Source organism: Centroberyx affinis, unplaced genomic scaffold, assembly GCF_046629955.1.
Source record: "Centroberyx affinis isolate AG114_WGS23_722 - 3 ecotype Tasmania unplaced genomic scaffold, CSIRO-AGI_Caff_v1 ptg000199l_1, whole genome shotgun sequence".
Classification (NCBI taxonomy): domain Eukaryota; kingdom Metazoa; phylum Chordata; class Actinopteri; order Beryciformes; family Berycidae; genus Centroberyx; species Centroberyx affinis.
In genome coordinates, this window is record NW_027278892.1 from 107,171 (window position 1) to 130,000 (window position 22,830).

Here is a 22,830-nt window from a genome sequence, read left to right on the forward strand (position 1 = left end):
GGTTTCCAAACCGTCCGCCATCTTACCTGGGTCCAGTTTACCTGTAACTCCAACAGCTCCCTATATCAAGTCAAATCAAGTTTATTTGTGTAGCACATTTTCATACAAATGCAGTTCAAAGTGCTTTGCAGAGTATCTTAATAAAAATAAGTAAAAGAATAAAAACAAAGAAACTTCAAATTGCATTAGAAATCAAGTTAAACTATATAAAATCTATAAAATAGTAGGCTAATAATAGAAACCGCTCTCCCTCAAGTTATGCTTTTTTTTCTGACAATTTTGTACTTTGTTCTTATTGAATGTCTGTCAATAGGCTAAAAAACAATCTTTCCTTTTTTGTATGTATTGTTTATTTTGTAATTTTGGCATTTTGTTTATTTTATTTATTTGGATCTGTTTCTATTTGTGTTTTTTTGTATTATTTTTGTCTATTTTTGTACTGCATTGCTATTTTATGAAGGTTCTTGGAAAAAAATCTAAAATAACTTTGAAAATAAAGTTGTCAGTTGTGGAGGATCTGTGCTTCAGTGTTTAATGCTTCATGACTTGACTATTAATTCATGCTTGCAGTAAGGTATAGTGACTGAAAATGCTGATTCTTACATGAACAAACAATAAAAAATACAAAATAAATAAATGAGACGTATATGTACATATAAGGTATATATCAAGAACAAGTGGAGCACAGAGCTCATTCTGGACTTTCAGTCAGAGGAGAATTATCTGGACAGGCAAGGCAGGGAACTGAACTGCTTGGGGCCCCAGCATGAGGGGGCCCCTGAGGGCCGACACTTCAGTCCACTGCAATGTCTCAAAACGTGGGAACCCCCCAAAAATACAGCACCCTTGCAGAGACAATCAGTAGTTAAACTCCCTAAAGGGGCCCCATCTCATCTGCATCTCTGCCCAACTTGTTTTGATTCCTGACTGATTGATTTCACCAACAAAAGGAGAGAGAAAGAGGAGGAAGAGAAGATAAAAGAAAGCAGGACAGTGGTAAGTGGAGCAGTTAATGACAGATGATGATAGGAAATAAAGTTAGTAAGCCAAAAAGTTACTTGGCAAAGGATGACATCATGTAACATTAGCCTAGCTAACCTTTGTTTTAGGAGTTGGCAAGGCACTTGACTAAAGCTATCTAGCAAGCACAGTGTTTTTTTTCCAAGCAGTTATTATTTTGGCTTGTGGCTTCCAGTAGTGTGAGTAAAGTTATTTGTTTGGTTTATCCTGACAGAGAAAATCAAATCTAAACATATGAACCTTGAGCTCATATGAGAATAATTAAAATGTAATTGTTAGGATGGTGACCGGGTCAAAGAGGAAGGCACAGGCTGAGGCAGGTTTCAGAGCCACTGTGGGATTTATTGTGGAGAAAACCAGGAGTATTTCTAAGAAAAAATTATTAAAATACTCAAATGTTTGAAAAAAAACACCCAAAAAAACGAAATAAATAAATAACAAATCAAGAAAACGCATGAGTTGGGCAAAACAAAGACAAAATAATGACTAGTCTCCAATTATCCCAACAATGCATCAAGTGTTCGATTAAATACAATCGTTGTTACATTGACATAACCATTTCACCATCATAATAAATGACCCTATCTTCAGTTTTATTTATTTATTAAAAAAATAAACTTCCCCTTTTACCAAGCGTCTGGCTGCAGACCTCCACTGTCAGGCCAGCTCCACGCTCAGCTCTCTTCTTCTTCTCATTTTAATCATGCAGTCCAACGTTCTTCTTCATCGTCATCGGTTATTTTAATTGCTCTTTACCTCCGCTCTCAGGACAGTGCCAGTAGGCTACTATCTTTTTCTGTCGGCTCAATCTGACGTTGTTGTAGATCGGTTACTTTCATCAATGTTTTTGTTTGCAGCGATGTATCCAATGGGCTTTTTTTTGCATTTTGTTTTTGTACATGCAACATGAACATTTAAGCCTAGCCTATGCATGAATGAAGCTTGCATTTGTAGGGTTAGTCTACACTCAGAAGATGCCTACGTCGTCCCCCTAAACATATCGCTAAATTATTATTAATTAGGGAGATTTCACCACTCACAACTATGTTTCTTGTGGCAGTCTTGTGGGGCTTTTATTTTGAAAATGCACCGGAAATGAAAATATGGCTAGTTTCATGGAACTTGAGCTTGGGAGGGTGCTGGGAGTTCAAAATAACTGACTGTGAAGAGACCTGAGCGTGGAGCGGGCCTGACAGCGGAGCTCTGCAGCCAGACCCCAGGCCCTCTCATGCTGGTCGGCCTCCGAGCGGAGCGGCTGAAACACTGAGGCCCCCTTTACACCTTGCATTAAAATGTGTCTCGTATCCAGATTGTATCTAGATATGATTTAACCTGATTACATTTACACCTGGTATTAATATGTGTCTCCAGTGTCCACGTTGAGATCCAATTGCGATCCGATTGCTCTGTCCAGCTCAAACAACCGAACGTCACATCCTCCTCTCGTTTGCGCGGGTCCAAAAAAAATAAAAATAAAAAGATGATACCCATCTGTGAAGCCGCGCTATTGTATGGACTTACGCTTGCTTTTGGAAGCGGGGGAAGAAGCCGTCTTCAACAACTGGAATGCCGAAGACGAAAGTCGCGCGCGATTACGTATTTCCGTCCACGTAGTTGTTGTATGTGGATTGAAAACGCGATTGTATTTACACTTGTGTTCAATGTGGTCACAATGCGTCCCTGACCACCTCCGGAGGCGGTTTGGCCGATCGGATCACAGTCCGTCCTCAATGCGTCTCGGGTGCATTTAGACCTGTACTTTCATGTGGTCAAGCACTATCCGATTGCAATCCGATCACCCAAAACGCATTTTAATGCAAGGTGTAAAGGGGGTATGAGACAGACTACAATGAACATGTGATCATCCAAAACCAAATCACAACTAAAACACAGTGAGCACTGAACTAGCATCTCTTAGTCATTTACTGGAAAGAAGTTAAAGTTAATGCACATAATGCGTTTGGCGGTGTGTGACAGTAATATAAATAAGTAGTTTAAGGTTTGTGAAACTGATTAAATCTTAATCAAATTGAATGTTAATTTGGGGAAAAAGATGGTAGCATAATATAAATAAATGAGGCCATTTTTCTGTAACTAATTGGGAGACCATTCAAATTGGAGGAAAAAATAGAAGGAAAGATTGGTTTCAGGAATTCATGTATCTAATAGGCTAATTATGAATTTACTTTCTTAATATGCTGCTTAGTATCATAGAGTTGTTCTCTCTCTGCTGGAGCATTGCTGTGCGCCTTTGCTGTTAATATGTGTGAAATAAAAATGTAAAGATTCTGTAAAGGCTTGTTGACTGATAGATCAGTTAATGGGTGTTCTGGGGAACATGATGGGAGCGAAAGTCGGTCAGCCGCCTCTGGTTCCAGTCTGAGAGAGAGTCCACATGTGGGAAAATGACAATATGTAGCCTATAATGTCTTTTTTCCAAAAGGTCCTGACGGAATGCAAACGGAATGGTACTGATTGATTATCTAGTTTTCCTCATGGCTAGTCTGCTGCAGCCGACATGTGCCTGTTAATGTGAACAGCAGCTGTTCAATGAAAACCTGATACAGATCTGACTGAGTCCTCAGTTTCACTTTCATCAGCAATCCGAGTAGGATTTTCATTCTCAATAATTGAAGACTTGGATTTGAGGAATTTTTGGACTTGCATAGTTTGGTAATACCCGACGAAGGTCACATGACCGAAATGATGCATCTTTACATAAAGCAATTATATATAAAACAAACAACAGATGAGGTATGGGTTATAATAAAGCAATGTTGTTTTAATACTAATACAGCATCTCACAAATCTGCCCACACTGGCTGGTTGCCAACGTCTCACAAACTTAAAAAAAAAAACCCAAAAAAACACGTGCTTCTTGTTTACATCGGAGTTAGCCGAGAGATCCTGGGTCCCGTTTCACTAAGTGGTTTAAACAATCCAGGATAATTGGACGCGTGCAGTATCGAATGATCTTATCAGTTGAGCTCAGGCTTTGTCCGTTTCACGAACGTCGATTTGGATTTGATTAGTCAATCCCGCATTAAATCATCTTGGAGAACTGCGCGCTCCCGCTCTGCTACAAAGGGGAGATGAATCGCACGCCAAAAACAGGATCACACTCCTTATATGGACACGAGGCGAGGATACCTTTGCGAGATGACGTAACATATTGAAATTGACCAAAGCAACACCTTTTTTAATTCTCATACTGTAACCTGTATATTGCTGCGATTTTTTTGTGGTTTCAGTTTAGCAAATTACACTTTTGTCACCGGAAGAAAAAACAATATTATCCAGAAAACCCAAAAGTGGCAGAGCGGCTGAACTGACGGAGGAAGCCTGGCAGAGAATATAAATATATAAGAAGACTTTTATTCACTAAAGAGTGTGGCTCATTTAATTCTGCTCAATTTTAAAGTGGTTGTAAGCCCATAATATTTGGACTCTTGTGCTATCTAATGTCACCAAACTGAAATATTAAATATTATTTTTAATGACTTCCCGGGCGTCTGGCAGTGGCAAGAAAAGGAGCTGACAACAACTTAAAAAATCAAATCTAAAAATAGATTTCAAACAGGTAGCCTCTTTATTGTAATTTACACTTTCAACCAGGTAATGTGCAAGTAAGTGGAGATTATACTTTGCATCAGAGTTGTTCTCAATATTGTCTGAACGTTATGTGCTGTGGATATTAATTCATTCATTTATTAATTGCAAGGTAGGCAAAGGGTTAGGGTTTTCTATATTTGTCACATCTAATCCTATACTGTCCGGTCTGTAGCTGATAGCCTACATGTACCAAGCTGTAGGCCAAAGTTAATGTAGTCTGCACTGTCCGTTTTGTCCACAAACCGTAGAAACATCGGCATTAAGAACCGAGCGGTGCCCGGCCTGGAGCCACTGAGGCAGCAGCTGAGTCCCTGCCTGTCCGGTCCTGGGTGGAGTTTTTCGACCCGGTCCTCAAACGCCTCCTGTCCTGCAGTCCAGCTCCAGGACTACTCCTGCACACCTGATTCAACGAAGAGCCAGGTGACTAATTGAAGGTGTGAAAGAGTGCAGTCGCAGCTGAAAGTTGTAGGACAGTTGCAGGGAGCCTGCGCCTCTTCTTCTCTCTCTTCCGGCAGACTAAACCTGTCTTTTCCTGCCTTATAGCGCTAATGAAGCCTCCATCTAGGAAGCAGAAATCCCTTAAAATAACCTTACATTTTCATTCATTTAGGCTACATTAATTCACCCCTTAATCCATGCAAAAATCCTCTTAAAAATAATCAAGGGCGTTATTAATTATTAATGGTTACTAATTTAAGGTTAAATTCAGGGAGACAGGAACTTTCCGTTAATGACTCATTAATAACCTGTAAACCTTCACAAAAGGTGCTAACTTTACTTTTTTAAAGCTTTGTTGTTTTTATTGGATAAGTAATGTTTTTGTAACGGAGAAATGAAGGGGTTTGTTTTCATAGTAATTTGTCTCCACACCTGAATGTGATGATTGCGCAACCTAACCAGATCAGCGCTGTACTGGCGGGGCCAAGGCTCCACATGTTAGCCTGCATTCAGCATGAGGTAAACTATTTCCCTTTCCTTGATTAAGTATGTGATGTTTTGTCTCCAATATTGGATGCGCAACTGTAAAAATCTGGCTGGAAGTTCTTGTTCAACATTACAGAAAGTAGCCTACAATTGTTATAACATTTAAAAGTCTTGAAATACAATTCGTCAAAGGTTTGAAGTCATAAAAATAATCTATAATGACGGAATAGCTTCAGCAGGAACGCTTAACTTATTTTTACAATGCACAATATTTAACAAATATCACACAATCCTGCAAATCCTCAAGTCAAAGCCTGTTTCTCTGTATTCAGGTCCGCTCTCAGTAACGGTCTCTGTATGAAGGTACTATTGTTTCTTTATCCTGCAATCAAACAGAATAGGTTTGAGAGCAAAACTTTCCACACTGCAATCAAAAAATAAATTTGAGAGCAAAACTTTCCACACTGCAATCAAAAAATAGATTTGAGAGCAAAAGTATTGACACTGCAATCAAAAAATTTTATTGCAAGTAAAATAAATTTGTGACTAAAAATGTATTAATGTGAATCCAAAAGTTTTGTTTGTAAATCCAAATGTTTTGCTTGCAAATCCAAAAGTTTTGCTTGCGAATGCAAAAGTTTTGCTTGTAAATCCAAAAGTTTTGTTTGCAAACCCAAAAGTTTTGCTTGCTGTTGAGCTGAATCTCGTGGGCGGGACCTACGCTGAAAGACGTAAGACACGTCTCTATTGGCCAGTCTGGATCGGAGTGACAGCTTGGCAACATCCACTGTCAGGAAACAAGTGAGGGAGCTTGAAGTCCGTGGAGAAGACAGAAAATCAATGCGCAGGTACATAACTTCCGTCTTAGTAATAGCAAGAGTGTTATGTTTGAACTGGTGCATGTAGATTGCTTATGTTTAACGATCTGGTATATTGTAATGGGTTAAAAAATAACGTTACATATTATTTTGTCAGCCTGTAGCTGCTAGCTTAGCTCAATTAGCTAGTCACTCGCTCGTCATAGGTACGTTACGTGCCCAGGCTGCCTATCAGCCTGCATGACGTTGTGCAGGTAGCTACTAGTTAACAGGACTATTTGTGTTCAACGATCTAACGTTAGTTTATGTTATATTTGTGATGTGCTGTATTATTTTATCAGCCTGTAGCCAGCTTAGCTTAGCTTTATAAGTATGGGAATGTGTAGTGACTAGGGATGTTCCTAACGACTAATTTCCCTGTCGATTAAACGAAAATTGAAATGTAGACTAGTCGACTAGTCTAAAAGTAAGAAAACACTCAGAAAACAGTCCAAAATTAACAATTTAATTTATAAGGTTGAAACGTTGTCTGAAAAAATATTGCATGTGTTTAAGAGCCATTTGAAACTGTTAATATTCTTCAATAACTGTGGCACTTTGCGCCGTTTATTATGAACGTTGTACATGACAAACGACATGACAACTCACTAAATAAAAGTGAACAAATAACATTTAAAATAATAATAAAAAATATTAAAAAATAATAATCTGTCATCAGAAAAACTACCAATAATAGGCCTACAAAGAAATAACAATTAGGCCTACTGATCGACGTGACATTAGATTATTAGGCTATTCAACAACGGCGTGCTGTTGGCAATGGCTTAAATACATAGCTAACGTGAGGTATTATGGCCTTTTCCACTCAATGATAATACTTTCCCTTGTCTTCATGGCAGCATGGAAAACCAACCTGGCAGATCACAGGCCCAGGTAGGCTATTGGCTTATTTCTTCAAATTCATATATACGTACATTTGGTCACGGTGTTTTCATTGTGGGAAATAAGAGATAAAATATTACTTGTTTTCCAGTATTGTTCTGCAGTATTGTACAGCTTGTGCATGACCGGAAACAATTGTTAATAACATTTATGCTTTGCTCTGTATGATCACATTACAATGTTATGCACCTTAATATAAGCACAATATGATTTTTTAATCACAAATTTATTTTACTTGCAATAAAACATTTTTTGATTGCAGTGTCAATACTATTGCTCTCAAATCTATTTTTTGATTGTAGTGTGGAAAGTTTTGCTCTCAAACCTATTCTGTTTGATTACAGGATAAAGAAACGATAGTACCTTCATATCTCTGCAGCTTCGATACGAGCCGACAGAGCCAATCCTCATGCTGAACTCCGGTCACAAACCTGCACAATATCCCAATACGGAGAGAAGATTTACCCAGGTATTCTGATATTTACTGCTAGCCTGTCCATTTTCAGCAGTGAATGTTTGCTAGATCAGAGGCTTTTTATGTATTGTTCCAATTCTCTGTATTGTTAAAAAATTTTGTATCGTTCCAATTGTCTGTATCATTCCCATTTTTTCATCAAATTGGAACGATACAGAGAAGATTAACTCTCATGGGCTAACCCATGCTAATCTTCTCTGAACGATACAGGGAAGATTACATTTATGAGTTAGCCAATTACCAATCTTCTCTGTATCGTTCTAATGTGATGAAAAAAATGGAACGATTAAAAAAAAACTTGGAACGACAGAGGGAAAATTACATTTATGGGTTAGCCCATTACCAATCTTCTCTGTATCGTTCCAATGTGATGAAAAAAATGGAACGATTAAAAAAAAGTTGGAACGACACAGGGAAAATTACATTTATGACTTAGCCCATTACCAATCTCCTCTGTATCATTCCAAGTTGATGAAAAAAATGGAACGATGCAAAAAAAAATTGGAACGACACAGGGAAGATTTCCTTTATGGTTAGCCCATTAGCAATCTTCTCTGTATCGTTCCAAGGTGATGAAAAAAATGGAACGATTAAATAAAAATTGGAACGATACAGGGAAGATTAGATTCATGGGTTAGCCCATTAGCAATCTTCTCTGTATCATTCCAGTTTAATGAAAAAAATGGAATGGTACAAAAAAATTGGAACGATACAAAAAAATTGGAACGACACAGGGAAGATTAGATTAATGGGTTAGCCTATTGCCAATCTGCTCTGTATCATTCCAATGTGATGAAAAAAATAAAACAATTAAAAAAAAACTTGGAACGACAGAGGGAAAATTACATTTATGGGTTAGCCCATTACCAATCTTCTCTGTATCGTTCCAATGTGATGAAAAAAATGGAACGATTCAAAAAAATTGGAATGACACAGGGAAGATTTACTTCCTGGGTTAGCCCATTAGCAATCTTCTCTGTATTGTTCCAATTTAATGAAAAAAATGGAACGGTTAAAAAAATTGGAACGATATGGAAAAATTGGAAAGAAACAGGGAATATTAGATTAATGGGTTAGCCCATTACCAATCTGCTGTGTCGTTCCAATTTGATGAAAAAATTGGAACGATACAAGGAAGATTCGATTTATGGGTTAGCCCATTACCAATCTTTTCTGTATCGTTCCAAGGTGATGAAAAAAATTGAACGGTAAAAAAATTGGAACAATACAGGAAAGATTTACTTTATGGGTTAGCCGATTAGCAATCTGCTCTGTATCGTTCCAATTTAATGAAAAAATGGACCGGTACAAAAAAATTGGAAAGATACGGGGGGATTAGATTTATGGGTTAGCCCATTACCAATCTTCCCTGTATTGTTCCAAGGCGATGGAAAAAAATGAAATTATTCAAAAAAATGGAACGACACAGGGAAGATTTACTTTATGGGTTAGCCCATTACCAGTCTTGTCTGTATCGTTCCAATTTAATGAAAAAAATGGAACGATACAAAAAATTGGAACGACACAGGGAAGATTTACTTTATGGGTTAGCCCATTAGCAATCTTCTCTGTATCATTCCAAGTTGATGAAAAAAATGGAACGATACAAAAAAAAATTGGAACGACACAGGGAAGATTTACTTTATGGTTAGCCCATTAGCAATCTGCTCTGTATCGTTCCAATTTAATAAAAAAATGGAATGGTACAAAAAAATTGGAACGATATGGGGAAGATTAGATTCATGGGTTAGCCCATTAGCAATCTTCTCTGTATCTTTCCAATTTAATTAAAAAAATGGAACGATACAAAAAATTGGAACGACACAGGGAACATTTACTTTATGGGTTAGCCCATTAGCAATCTTCTCTGTATCGTTCTAATTTAATGAAAAAAATGGAACGGTACAAGGAAGATTCGATTTATGGGTTAGCCCATTAGCAATCTTCTCTGTTTCGTTCTAATTTAATGAAAAAAATGTAACGAAACAAAAATAATTGTAACGATACAGGGACGATTTGTTTTTTGGGTTTACCCATTACCAATCTTCTCTGTATCGTTCCAGATTGATGAAAAAAATGGAACGATACAAAAGAATTGTAAAGATTAGATTTATGGGTTAGCCCATTACCAATCTGCTCTGTATCGTTCTAATTTAATGGAAAAAATGGAACGATCAAAAAAAATTGGAACGATACAGGAAAGATTTACTTTATGGGTTAGCCCATTAGCAATCTTCTCTGTATCGTTCCAATTTAATGAAAAAATGGAACGGTAAAAAAATTGGAACGATACGGGGAAGATTAGATTCATGGGTTAGCCCATTACCAATCTGCTCTGTATCGTTCCAAGGTGATGAAAAAAATGGAACGATTGAATAAAAATTGGAACGATTCAAAAAACTGGAAAGTGATGAATAAAATGGAACGATTAAAAGAAAATGGAACGACACAGGGAAGATTTACTTTATGGGTTAGCCCATTAGCAATCTTCTCTGTATCGTTCCAATTTAATGAAAAAATGGAACGGTACAAAACAATTGGAATGATATAGGGAAGATTAGATTCATGGGTTAGCCCATTACCAATCTGCTCTGGATCGTTCCAATTTGATGAAAACAATGGAATGATACAGGGAAGATTAGATTTATGGGTTAGCCTATTACCAATCTTCTTTGTATCGTTCCAAGGTGATGAAAAAAATGGAACGATACAAAAAAATTGGACCGATTCAGGAAAGATTAGATTAATGGGTTAGCCCATTACCAATTTTCTCTGTATCGTTCTAATTTAATGAAAAAAATGGAACGGGAAAAAAAAAATTGGAACGATGCAGGGTCGATTCGTTTTTTGGGTTTACCCATTACCAATCTTCTCTGTATCGTTCCAAGGTGATGGAAAAAATGGAACGATACAAAAAAATTGGAACGACACAGGGAAGATTTACTTCATGGATTAGCCAATTAGCAATCTGCCCTGTATCGTTCTAATTTAATGAAAAAAATGGAACGAAACAAAAAATATTGGAACGATACAGGAAAGATTAATTTTATGGGTTAGCCCATTACCAATCTTCTCTGTATCGTTCCAAGGTGATGTAAAAAATGTAACAATTAAAAACAAATTGGAACGACACAGGGAAGATTAGATTTATGGATTAGCCTCTTGCCAATCTGCTCTGTATCATTCCAATGTGATGAAAAAAATGGAACGACACAGGGAAGACTAATCTATAGTGACGGAATAGTTTCAACAGGAACGCTTAACTTATTTTTACAATGCACAATATTTAACAAATATCACACAATCCTGCAAATCCTCAGGTCAAAGCCTGTTTCTCTGTATTCAGGTCCGCTCTCAGTAACGGTCTCTGCAGCTTCGATGCGAGCCGACAGAACCAGTCCTCATGCTGAACTCCGGTCACAAACCTGCACAATATCCTAATAAGGAGAGAATCACGCTGCATTCGGTGAAACTCGGATATTCGGCATTTTGGCGGAGAGTCTTACAGCATTGCTGCATTCTCTCGGAAATTTGGGTTTTGTTGACATGAGAGACGTGTGCTGCATTCAGTGACACTCATGCATTTTGGCGAAGATTCTTGCTGCATTCCCTTGAAAATAATAATAATAATGCTAATAAACAGTTTAATCCAGAGGGATGAGGCTTTCTGGAAGAGACATTTTCTGTCCTTAGCAGGTCTAATAAGGCCTGTAAGCCGCCGCTAGGGGCGCCATTTCCTCAACAACCCAAAACAACATGGAAAAACTTTAAAAAAAAAAAGTCATATCTCGACCATTTTTTAAGCTAAAAAGATGATTTTAGCGGCAAAATGAGGCATAAATAAGGAACACTTAACGGATTTGTGTGTCATCCTTGCGCATGCTAATCTTCTCTGTATCATTCCAATTTTTGTCTTCGTTTTTTTTGCTTCTGTTCTATTTCTGTATCTTTGCTCCTCAGTACAGCAGATCCGTTACTACTATTGTTGTTACTGCTAGCCTACTACTACTGCTACTGCTACTACTTTTACTGCTAAAACTACTTCAGGTTCTACTTCTAATACTGCTGCTGCTACTATTTGACAACTACCAGTTACCACCTAGTACCACCCAGGTATTCTGATATTTACTGCTAGCCTGTCCATTTTCAGCAGTGAATGTTTCCTAGATCAGAGGCTTTTTATGTATCGTTCCAATTTTCTGTATCATTCCCAGTTTTTCATCAAATTGGAACGATACAGAGAAGATTAACTCTCATGGGCTAAACCATGCTAATCTTCTCTGTATCGTTCCAATTTTTGTCTTACTTTTGTTTTGTTACCAACATGATAGATTCATGCTGCATTCAGTGACACTCGGAAATTCGGGACTTTGGCGGAGATTCTTACAGTATTCCTGCATTCTCTTGAAAATCTCTTTGGTTTTGTTACCAACAAGGTAGATTCATGCTGCATTCAGTGACACTCGGAGATTCTTACAGCATTGCTGCATTCTCTTGGAAATTTGGGTTTTGTTGTTGCAGACATGGGAGATGTGTGCTGCGTTCAGTGACACTCGGAAATTCGGGACTTTGGCGGAGATTCTTACAGTATTCCTGCATTCTCTTGAAAATCTCTTTGGTTTTGTTACCAACACGGTAGATTCATGCTGCATTCAGTGACACTCGGAAATTCGGGACTTTGGCGGAGATTCTTACAGTATTCCTGCATTCTCTTGAAAATCTCTTTGGTTTTGTTACCAACATGGTAGATTCATGCTGCATTCAGTGACACTCGGAAATTCGGGACTTTGGCGGAGATTCTTACAGTATTCCTGCATTCTCTTGAAAATCTCTTTGGTTTTGTTGTTGCAGACATGGGAGATGTGTGCTGCATTCAGTGACACTCGGAAATTCGGCACTTTGGCGGAGATTCTTACAGTATTCCTGCATTCTCTTGATAAAATGTATTTTATTTTGTTACCGAGGTGGGAGATTCATGCTGCATTGACTGACACTCGGAAATTCTGCATTTTGGCGAAGATTCTTGCTGCATTCCCTTGAAAATAATAATAGTAATGCTAATAAACAGTTTAATCCAGAGGAATGGGTCTTTCTGGAAGAGACATTTTCTGTCCTTAGCAGGTCTAATAAGGCCTGTAAGCCGCCACTAGGGGCGCCATTTCCTCAACAACCCAAAACAACATGGAAAAACTTGAAAAAGTCATATCTCAACCATTTTTGAAGCTAAAAAGATAATTTTAACGGCAAAATGAGGCATAAATAAGGAACGCTTCACGAATTTGCGTGTCATCCTTGCGCAGGGGCCATGCTAATCTTCTCTGTATCGTTCCAATTTTAGTATATGTGCTACCGGAGTAACACAATTGTACCAAGGAACTCTGGGATATATATAGGGTGAGAGCCAGGTACTCTTCATAAATATGGTTTCAGCTTCTTGAAGCCCATTTGGCTTTACAGACATAAAATAGAGTACTGCATCATAGGAAGGCTGGTTCTGATGAGAGAACTGCACCAAGTTTGACCCGGTTTAGGTCCAAACTGCTCTGGTAGGGGCTGAAAGGCATGATGGGACATCTATGCAAAGCAGCCGTTACGTCAGGCGCTGAGGATTGGTGGGCTGCAGTCAACAAAAGGATCAAATTCCCACTTCCACTCCTCCCACATTCCTCCTGGAGGGACTCAAATCCCCCAACTACCCCCCACCGATCACCATTCATGCCTGCTGTCGCCTCTGTGAGGGCGAGATAACACACAAAGAGAGAGAGCGAGAGCGAGAGAGAGAGACAAAGGGAGAGGGAGAGACGAACATGTGGTCGCGTCGTTCCTTCCTGCTCTGTGTTCTCGAAGACGAGACAAGCTTGGTTCAAAGGACTAAACCACAATATATCATCGCACAAGCTTGAAATTTACCATGAGCCGCCAGCTGAATACAATGGAAATGCTGCTTTTGGCTTTTAAACCTGTTTATCCTGTCCGCTGTCCTGTCCTGGTTTCTGTTGTAGAGTTCAAACTGGCATTATCCACATTGTGTGTGTTGGTGGGGGTAAACTGGGCTAAATTACAGTGTTCTTTCATGTTCACATCTATTTTCAGCTGTGGTGGTTTGTAGGAGGAAGTAAAACCGTCTTCTTGGCTTGTTTTTATTCAAAAATCTCTTGCAATTCCACAAACCTGCCAGCAGAGGTGCTGTTGTAGCATCTGACTGCAGGAGGGAGAGAGAGAGAGAGAGAGAGAAAATAGTAATATGCAAACACTTGCTGTATTAAGTTTGCAAAAGTAGGTTTTTCAGAAAATTCTATATGGCGAAAAATCCAATCCAATAAGAATTTCAATTCTAAGTCAATTGTTTCAGACGTTACAGGCCAAAACGTAAAGTTGCAACAACAAATCAGTATCCAGCTCGAATCAACTGAGCTCATACCCACAAAGTCTGCCAGAAACTTGGGTGTCATGATTGATGACCAGCTAACCTTCAAGGAGCATGTGGCTTCTGTTGCTCGGTCATGCCGATTTGCTCTATACAATATCAGGAAAATCAGACCCTACCTGTCTGAGCATACAGCACAACTCCTGGGACAGGCTCTTGTAATATCACGCCTTGACTACTGCAACTCCTTACTGGCAAGGCTCCCGGCCTGCACTTTCAAACCTCTGCAGATGATCCAGAATGCGGCGGCGCGTCTGGTCTTCAACCAGCCCAAAAGAGCACATGTCACTCCGCTATTCATATCCCTCCACTGGCTCCCAGTCGCTGCCCGCATCAAGTTCAAGTCCTTGATGCTCGCCTACAAAACAATAACCAAAACGGCTCCGACCTACCTGAACTCCCTCATTCAGGTCTACGCTCCCTCCCGCTCACTACGCTCTGCCATGGAGCGGCGCCTGGTGCTGCCACCTCAGCAAGGCCCTAAGTCTCTAGCCAGACTCTTCTCTTCTGTGGTTCCCCGGTGGTGGAACGAGTTGCCAAACTCCATTCGATCTGCAGAATCCCTCTCTATCCTTAAGAAAAGGCTAAAGACCCAGCTCTTTAGCGAATACCTCCTTTCATAAAAAAAAAAAAAAAAAAAAATTGATGCACTCTATGCATTACCTCATAGCACTGCCTTGTAGCACTCCCTCGTAGCACCTATGTCCTGTTGGACCAGAACTTAGCTTGTTGCACTGTCTCGTAGCACCTTTGTCCTGTTGGACCAGAACTTAGCTTGTTGCACTGTCTCGTAGCACCTTTGTCCTGTTGGACCAGAACTTAGCTCTAGAGCACTTACTCTCGTTGTTCTCTCCTATCTAGAAACTTGCTTGTGTTGTATGCAAATCTCATGTGTAAGTCGCTTTGGATAAAAGCGTCTGCCAAATGTGAAATTGTAATTGTAATTGTTCTCTCCTATCTAGAAACTTGCTTGTGTTGTATGCAAATCTCATGTGTAAGTCGCTTTGGATAAAAGCGTCTGCCAAATGTGAAATTGTAATTGTGCTCGTTATAGCGCCACCATCTGGCTGAGCAGTGTAAAAGTTGTTGCCTCAGTAGGGACTGAGATTTCAAACCTATCTGCCAAGTTTGGTTGCTGCCGGCTTTACGGCTTCTGAGCTACATGTACTTTTAGGAGAGAGTAATAATGAATATAGCCGTTAGCGGCAATCAGCAGGGTGCAAGCAGAACGAGAACACACGTGTCAACTGTCATCACATTCTGTAGATATGGTTTAGACTTTGAACTTTGCAGATTTTCTCAGGACACTGGACCAAGACACAGCACACCAAATGTCAACTGCATAAAGAAAACCATTTGGGAGTTATGAGCATTTGATTACTGTAACGCCACCTACATTTCAAATTTCATGAAATTTGGTATGCTGAGGTGGAATGACGGCGCGACCACATAGGTCAACTTTTGTGAAGATTGCACTTTGTATTTATGGCTCATATCGTGTACAGAAACTGCTTCCTTTACCGGAAAAAAGAATCCCACAATTTTACGGGTTTCATGTGTGAAAGGGACTACTGACATTCTTCCATATTCCGTATTACAGCAGACTCTGGCACATATTACTCTGCCTTGACCAGCCAAAACCCGCCTGGTACAGTCACCGATCTGCTGGACTGAGGAACACAGATACAGGAAAAGGGGAGGGGAAAAGAATAATCTTCTCTGTATCGTTCCAATTTCATGAAAAAAAATCTGGAAGGATACAGCAAATGAGAACGATACAAAAAATTGGAGCAATATAGAAAATGGGAACGATACAAAAATTGGAACAATACAAAAAATGGAACGATACACAAGGCCATGTCTACACATTTTTCATCAAAGTCTGATGGTTCAGAACAGTTGCGCTTGAGTCTCACGTATTGACCAGCAGGGATATTGTTCTTTATATGTGATGGGCGATGGCATGTAACAATGAATTTAACTCCATTTCTTTTCTGTACATTGATGACTGAATGGCTCTAGTGTCACCTTTGGTGATGGTTAGATCCAGAAATGTTAAGTTCTTTGCACTGAAGTGATGAGTATATTTCAGAAAACTTGCATTGATGAGAACATTGATTGATGAGATTGATGGGAACAAAGGTCTATTATCTATCTTGTACCAATTTTATATCATTCCAATTTTTGCTTACTATACCGCCTGGTATCCTCCTCTCTCTAACTAAGACAGATTGGAACGATGCAGAGAAGATTAGCATGGGTTAGCCGATGAATGCTAATCTTCTCTGTATAGTTCCAATTTGACGAAAAATTCTAACCATACAAAAAAATTTGATACAGAAAATTGGAATGCTACAGAAAATTGGAACGCTACAGAAAATTGGAACAAAACAAAAATCTGAACCATACAGAAAATTGGAACCATACAATAATTGGAACAATACAGAGATACAGAAAATGGAACAATACAAAAAAATGCAACATTGTTCCAATTTTATATCATTCCAATTTTTGCTTGTTATACCGCCTGGTCTCCTCCTTTCTCTGACGGCAGCCAGCTCCCCCTCACCACCGCCGGCCTGGAGCTTTGGCTGTCTGGAGCTCAGCTTTAAATCCATTACTAGGAGAAAAAACAAACACTATGAGGCGCTGATACAACAGCTGCTACAAGCTTCTAAACTAGGAAGTACATTCACTGCTGGCAATGTACAGGCTAGCAGTAAATATAACAATACCTAATACTGAAATGGTTACTGGGGTGGTACTAGGTTGTAACTGGTAGTTGTCAAAGTAATAGTAGCAGCAGCAGTATTAGAAGTAGAACTAACAGTAGTTTTAGCAGTAAAGGTAGTAGCAGTAGTAGACTAGTAATAATAATAATAGTAGTAGTAACGGATCTGTTGTAGTGAGTAGAAGGGAAAAAAAGACAAAAATTGGAATGATACAGAGAAGATTGCTAATGGGCTAACCCATAAAGCTAATCTTCCCTGTATCGTTACAATTTTTTTGCATCGTTCCATTTATTCATCAAATTGGAACGATACAGAGAAGATTGCTATTTGGCTAACCCATACATAAAATTTTCCCTGTATCGTTCCATTTTTTTCATCAAATTGGAACAATATAGGGAAAATTTGATTTAGGGGTTAGCCATTTAGCAATCTTCTCTGAGCTAACCCATGAATCTAATCTTCCCTTTATCATTCCAATTTTTTTTAATCGTTCCAATTTATTCAGCAAATTCAAAAAAATTAGTACGATGCAAAAAAATTGGAACTATACCAAAAAATTGGAACGATAAAGGGAAGATTAGCTTTATGGGTTAGCCCATTACCAATCTGCTCTGTATCGTTCCAATTTATTGAAAAATTGTAACGACACAGGGAAGATTAGCTTTATGGGTTAGCCCATTAGCAATCTTCTCTGCATCATTCCAATTTGATGAAAAAAATGGAACGCTACAAAAAAATTGGAATGAAACAGGGAAAATTACATTTATGGGTTAGCCCATTACCAATCTGCTCTGTAACTTGATAAAAAAATTTGAATGATACAGGGAAAATTAGTTGGCAATCTTCTCTGTATCATTCCAATTTGCTGAAAAAAATGGAACGATTCAAAAATATTGGAACGATACAGGGAAAATTAGGTGGCAATCTTCTCTGTATCGTTCCAATTTAATGAAAAAAAAGGAACGATACAAAAAAATTGGAAGGACACAGGGAAACTTACATTCATGGGTTAGCCTATTGCCAATCTGCTTGTTCCAATTTGATGGAAAAAATGGAACGACACAGGGAAGATTCACTTTTTGGGTTAGCCCATTAGCAATCTTCTCTGTATCGTTCCAATTTTTTTGAATCGTTCCATTTTTTTCATTAAATTAGAACGATATACAGTAAAATTAGTTAGCAATCTTCTCTGTATTGTTCCAATTTGCTGAAAAAAATGGAACGTTACAAAATAATTGGAATGATACAGGGAAAATTAGTTAGCAATCTTCTCTGTATCGTTCCAATTTGCTGAAAAAAAAGGAACGATACAAAAAAGTTTGAACGATACAGGGAAAATTAGTTAGCAATCTTCTCTGTATCGTTCCAATTTGCTGAAAAAAAGGGAATGATGTCAAAAAATTGTAACGACACAGGGGAAATTACATTTATGGGTTAGCCCATTACCAATCTAGCAATTTTCTCTGTATCGTTCCAATTTGCTAATAAAAATGGAACAATACAAAGAAATTGGAACGATACAGGGAAAATTACATTTATGGGTTAGCCCATTAGCAATCTTCTCTGTTTCATTCCAATTTGATTAAAAAATTGGAAAAATACAAGGAAGATTAGATTTATGGGTTAGCCCATTACCAATCTTCTCTGCATCGTTCCAATTTGTTGCAAAAAATTGAATGATTCAAAAAAATTGGAATGATACAGGTAAATTAGTCAGGAATCTTCTGTTTCGTTCCAATATGCTGAAAAAAATGGAACGATTCAAAAAAATTGGAACGATACAGGGAAAATTATTTAATAATCTTCTCTGTATTGTTCCAATTTGCTGAAAAAAATGGAACGATTTAAAAATATTGGAACGATACAGGGAAATTAGTTGGCAATCTTCTCTGTATCGTTCCAATTTAATGAAAAAAAAGGAACGATTCAAAAAAATTGGAAGGACACAGGGAAGATTTACTTTTTGGGTTAGCCCATTAGCAATCTTCTCTGTATCGTTCCAATTTTTTTGAATCGTTCCATTTTTTTCATTAAATTAGAACGATATACAGTAAAATTAGTTAGCAATCTTCTCTGTATTGTTCCAATTTGCCGAAAAAAATGGAACGTTACAAAATAATTGGAATGATACAGGGAAAATTAGTTAGCAATCTTCTCTGTATCGTTCCAATTTGGCAATCTTCTCTGAATCGTTCCAATTTAATGAAAAAAAAGGAACGATACAAAAAAATTGGAAGGACACAGGGAAACTTACATTCATGGGTTAGCCTATTGCCAATCTGCTTGTTCCAATTTGATGGAAAAAATGGAACGACACAGGGAAGATTCACTTTTTGGGTTAGCCCATTAGCAATCTTCTCTGTATCGTTCCAATTTTTTTGAATCGTTCCATTTTTTTCATTAAATTAGAATGATATACAGTAAAATTAGTTAGCAATCTTCTCTGTATTGTTCCAATTTGCTGAAAAAAAAGGAACGATACAAAAAAGTTTGAACGATACAGGGAAAATTAGTTAGCAATCTTCTCTGTATCGTTCCAATTTGCTGAAAAAAAGGGAATGATGTAAAAAATTGTAACGACACAGGGGAAATTACATTTATGGGTTAGCCCATTACCAATCTAGCAATTTTCTCTGTATCGTTCCAATTTGCTAATAAAAATGGAACAATACAAAGAAATTGGAACGATACAGGGAAAATTACATTTATGGGTTAGCCCATTAGCAATCTTCTCTGTTTCGTTCCAATTTGATTAAAAAATTGGAAAAATACAAGGAAGATTAGATTTATGGGTTAGCCCATTACCAATCTTCTCTGCATCGTTCCAATTTGTTGCAAAAAATTGAATGATTCGAAAAAATTGGAATGATACAGGTAAATTAGTCAGGAATCTTCTGTTTCGTTCCAATATGCTGAAAAAAATGGAACGATACAAAAAAATTGGAACGATACAGGGAAAATTATTTAGTAATCTTCTCTGTATTGTTCCAATTTGCTGAAAAAAATGGAACGATTTAAAAATATTGGAACGATACAGGGAAATTAGTTGGCAATCTTCTCTGTATCGTTCCAATTTAATGAAAAAAAAGGAACGATACAAAAAAATTGGAAGGACACAGGGAAGATTTACTTTTTGGGTTAGCCCATTAGCAATCTTCTCTGTATCGTTCCAATTTTTTTGAATCGTTCCATTTTTTTCATTAAATTAGAACGATATACAGTAAAATTAGTTAGCAATCTTCTCTGTATTGTTCCAATTTGCCGAAAAAAATGGAACGTTACAAAATAATTGGAATGATACAGGGAAAATTAGTTAGCAATCTTCTCTGTATCGTTCCAATTTGCTGAAAAAAAGGGAATGATGTAAAAAAATTGTAACGACACAGGGGAAATTACATTTATGGGTTAGCACATTACCAATCTAGCAATTTTCTCTGTATCGTTCCAATTTGCTAATAAAAATGGAACAATACAAAGAAATTGGAACGATTCAGGGAAAATAAATTTATGGGTTAGCCCATTAGCAATCTTCTCTGTTTCGCTCCAATTTGATTAAAAAATTGGAAAGATACAAGGAAGATTAGATTTATGGGTTAGCCCATTACCAATCTTCTCTGCATCGTTCCAATTTGTTGCAAAAAATGGAATATTCGAAAAAATTGGAATGATACAGGGAAATTCGTCAGGAATCTTCTGTTTCGTTCCAATATGGTGAAAAAAATGGAACGATGCAAAAAAATTGGAACAATACAGGGAAAATTATTTAGTAATCTTCTCTGTATTGTTCCAATTTGCTGAAAAAAATGGAACGATTTAAAAAAATTGGAACAATACAGGGAAGATTAGTTAGCAATCTTCTCTGTATCGTTCCAATTTGCTGAAAAAAATGGAACGATTTAAAAAAATTTGAACGATACAGGGAAAATTAGATTAATGGGTTAGACCGTTACCAATCTGCTGTGTATCGTTCCATTTTGATGAAAAAATTGGAACAGTACAGGGAAAATTAGTTAGCAATCTTCTCTGCATCGTTCCAATCTGTCTTAGTTAGAGAGAGGAGGATACCAGGCGGTATAGTAAGCAAAAATTGGAATGATATAAAATTGGTACAAGATAGATAATAGACCTTTGTTCCCATCAATCTCATCAATCAATGTTCTCATCAATGCAAGTTTTCTGAAATATACTCATCACTTCAGTGCAAAGAACTTAACATTTCTGGATCTAACCATCACCAAAGGTGACACTGGAGCCATTCAGTCATCAATGTACAGAAAAGAAATGGAGTTAAATTCATTGTTACATGCCATCGCCCATCACATATAAAGAACAATATCCCTGCTGGTCAATACGTGAGACTCAAGCGCAACTGTTCTGAACCATCAGACTTTGATGAAAAATGTGTAGACATGGCCTTGTGTATCGTTCCATTTTTTGTATTGTTCCAATTTTTGTATCGTTCCCATTTTCTATATTGCTCCAATTTTTTGTATCGTTCTCATTTGCTGTATCCTTCCAGATTTTTTTTCATGAAATTGGAACGATACAGAGAAGATTATTCTTTTCCCCTCCCCTTTTCCTGTATCTGTGTTCCTCAGTCCAGCAGATCGGTGACTGTACCAGGCGGGTTTTGGCTGGTCAAGGCAGAGTAATATGTGCCAGAGTCTGCTGTAATACGGAATATGGAAGAATGTCAGTAGTCCCTTTCACACATGAAACCCGTAAAATTGTGGGATTCTTTTTTCCGGTAAAGGAAGCAGTTTCTGTACACGATATGAGCCATAAATACAAAGTGCAATCTTCACAAAAGTTGACCTATGTGGTCGCGCCGTCATTCCACCTCAGCATACCAAATTTCATGAAATTTGAAATGTAGGTGGCGTTACAGTAATCAAATGCTCATAACTCCCAAATGGTTTTCTTTATGCAGTTGACATTTGGTGTGCTGTGTCTTGGTCCAGTGTCCTGAGAAAATCTGCAAAGTTCAAAGTCTAAACCATATCTACAGAATGTGATGACAGTTGACACGTGTGTTCTCGTTCTGCTTGCACCCTGCTGATTGCCGCTAAAGGCTATATTCATTATTACTCTCTCCTAAAAGTACATGTAGCTCAGAAGCCGTAAAGCCGGCAGCAACCAAACTTGGCAGATAGGTTTGAAATCTCAGTCCCTACTGAGGCAACAACTTTTACACTGCTCAGCCAGATGGTGGCGCTATAACGAGCACAATTACAATTACAATTTCACATTTGGCAGACGCTTTTATCCAAAGCGACTTACACATGAGATTTGCATACAACACAAGCAAGTAGCTAGATAGGAGAGAACAACGAGAGTAAGTGCTCTAGAGCTAAGTTCTGGTCCAACAGGACAAAGGTGCTACGAGACAGTGCAACAAGCTAAGTTCTGGTCCAACAGGACAAAGGTGCTACGAGGGAGTGCTACAAGGCAGTGCTATGAGGTAATGCATAGAGTGCATCAATTTTTTTTTTTTTTTTTTTTTATGAAAGGAGGTATTCGCTAAAGAGCTGGGTCTTTAGCCTTTTCTTAAGGATAGAGAGGGATTCTGCAGATCGAATGGAGTTTGGCAACTCGTTCCACCACCGGGGAACCACAGAAGAGAAGAGTCTGGCTAGAGACTTAGGGCCTTGCTGAGGTGGCAGCACCAGGCGCCGCTCCATGGCAGAGCGTAGTGAGCGGGAGGGAGCGTAGACCTGAATGAGGGAGTTCAGGTAGGTCGGAGCCGTTTTGGTTATTGTTTTGTAGGCGAGCATCAAGGACTTGAACTTGATGCGGGCAGCGACTGGGAGCCAGTGGAGGGATATGAATAGCGGAGTGACATGTGCTGTTTTGGGCCGGTTGAAGACCAGACGCGCCGCC

General features: G+C 38.3%; 1 non-coding gene and 1 pseudogene across 1 annotated transcript; both read right to left on the bottom strand.

Annotated features, from left to right (window-relative positions):
- Nucleotides 1-11,627: 11,627 nt before the first annotated feature.
- On the bottom strand, nucleotides 11,628-11,711 carry LOC139660653 (U6 spliceosomal RNA; annotated as a pseudogene).
- Nucleotides 11,712-13,046: 1,335 nt separating this feature from the next.
- Nucleotides 13,047-13,152, bottom strand: LOC139660640 (U6 spliceosomal RNA). Its single transcript, XR_011696564.1, has one exon. It is a non-coding gene; the product is annotated as a U6 spliceosomal RNA (small nuclear RNA).
- Between the last annotated feature and the right edge of the window lie 9,678 nt (nucleotides 13,153-22,830).